We start from the raw sequence: 2,224 nt of genomic DNA, 5'->3' as shown, positions 1-2,224 counted from the left end.
TTTCAGGGCATGTGCTTTAATACATTGAATACCTTATACTAAGTTCCCCAATTTTCTTCCATTTGAAGTTCACATTACATTTCCAGGTGTGTACCTTCCTTTATTTTCTATTGTGAAAAGATATTTCTAGGACATTTAAATCTTAGAAGACATTGCGACACTAGCAAATTAAATGTAATTTTTGAAAATGATAGTTAAACAACAGTTCAAAGGTGACATCAAAGAAGTGATGTTCTAGAAGAAAAAACAAAAGCTAATTCAAAATCAGCTTCTGAGGGGAATTGTAATGATTATTACATAAAAGGTAAAAATGCATGACTACAATATTTCAGTTAGTGGAAAGAGACACATTGCTTTAAAACATGAACAACAAATGTAAAATCTAGCCAAAATGGGTCATGAATAGAACTGAAGAACAAATCTCAAGTGGGGAGGACAACATAAATAAATACTGCATTTTTCTTTAGTCTAGCACCCTTGAATCATATTGCTCCTTATTTTCAAAATGCCTACTAAAAAATGCTCAAATCTATATTGTTCTGGCAAAACTAAGTGAGGGTTATCATGTGATTAGGATTCAGACTTTCAATCCAGTAGCCATCAGGAGTTTGAATAAATGTCAGTCTTTTTATTTTGTTTTCATCATGTTTCTTCAAAAATTTTACTCCTGAGTCCTTAAATCTTTTACAAATGCCGTATACATCAGGAACAGCAATTCCTATGAATCCAAATCCCAGAGAGTCTGAATTTCCATTGAGTTAAGCCTGGCTCTCATCATTTTCAGTGTCCTGGTTGTGTATTAACTCAGCTAAGTTGATAGAACTAGACCAGAAGTCAGGAAGACCTAAGTTCAAATCTAGCTTCAGATACTTACTGGCTGTGTCATCCTGAGAAAGTCACTTGACCCTATTTAGCTCAGTTTCCTCATTTGTAAAATGAATTAGAAAAGAAATGGCAAATCACTCCAGTTTCTTTGCCAAGAAAACCCCAAAAAGGGGTCATGAAGAGTCAGACATGATTGAAAAATAACCCTTCCTAGCTATTCTTTCACTTTCATCTTTTGGGATGGCATTTTGTCCTCAAAGGCCAAGAAATAGAATGAAAACTTCATAATGAGAAAATCATACTTTTGGATTAGTGTCATTCCAGAAACCCTAACATAGAAATCCAGTGACTTTTGGGATTCTTTATTCTTAGCATTTTTCATTGCAATATGAAATCGTTGGTGTCCTGCCATGTGAGTAAGAGCAGAAATTCAGGGTGGTTTCATCAGTAAGGTCCTGGAATACCTGTGGGGACTCAACCATGGTGATATGGGCAACTCCCATGGGGCCTCCTGGACTGAGAAGGGAGGATGCCAAAAAGCCTTATTAATTTTTTATTGATTCCTATTAACTTTCCCAAATAATTTTCACCAGATCATTTCCACTCTTCTCAAATGTCCAGTCTAACCCCATCCACTCTCTCCAACATTCCATTGCTTTCTTCCCACTCATTCATTCATTATCAAGAGTCTAGAGATAGTGGTATACCTTCATTGCCTTCACTTTCCCACCACTTCATCACATCAAACTTAATCCCTGCAAGCCAGTTTATACACACACCACTCTACTGAAAGTATATTCTTGAGGCAATTACTAACACCCTAACAACCTAACTGAATGGCCCTTTTTTCAGTCCTCTTCGTTTGACACTATTGTTTGCCTCTCTTTTTCTCATAATTCTTCCCCTTGCTTCATTGTCCTTCCCTAATTCTCTTCCTATCTCTCAAACTATTCCTGTTTCATTTGGTTTTTCCTCCTCTCCTTCCTGTCTTTTAAATATAGTGATCCTTTCTTCTTCATCTTCTATCTTCATCTCTTCATTCTTCCACAGAGATCTTTCCTTCTTCCAAAGCTTTAATTGTCCCTTTTTTGTGAATGATTTCAAATCTATTTCTCCCTGAAGTCCAAACTTGTATTTACCTCTCTCTGGAGAATCTGTTAGCAACTTAAACTTACCATATCCACAATGAAACCCATCATATTCCTTCCAACCTGTTCTTGCCCCTGACTTCCTTATTTCTCTCTTTTTTTTTTTTTTTTGGTGAGGCTATTGGGGTTAAGTGACTTGCCCAGAGCCACACAGCTAGTAAATGTGAAGTGTCTGAGGCTGGATTTGAACTCAGGTACTCCTGACTCCAGGGCCAATGCTCTATCCACTGCGCCACCTAGCTGCCCTCCTT

The 2,224-nt window shown here is 37.1% G+C and overlaps 1 pseudogene; it reads right to left on the bottom strand.

The window, feature by feature from the left end:
* Positions 1–548: 548 nt before the first annotated feature.
* LOC122751724 lies at positions 549–1,307 on the bottom strand (annotated as a pseudogene).
* Positions 1,308–2,224: the final 917 nt, after the last annotated feature.

This window comes from Dromiciops gliroides, chromosome 3, assembly GCF_019393635.1.
Source record: "Dromiciops gliroides isolate mDroGli1 chromosome 3, mDroGli1.pri, whole genome shotgun sequence".
Taxonomy (NCBI): Eukaryota; Metazoa; Chordata; class Mammalia; order Microbiotheria; family Microbiotheriidae; genus Dromiciops; species Dromiciops gliroides.
The sequence above is the reverse complement of the archived record's forward strand: the minus strand, read 5'-3'. Positions and strand labels throughout refer to the sequence as shown.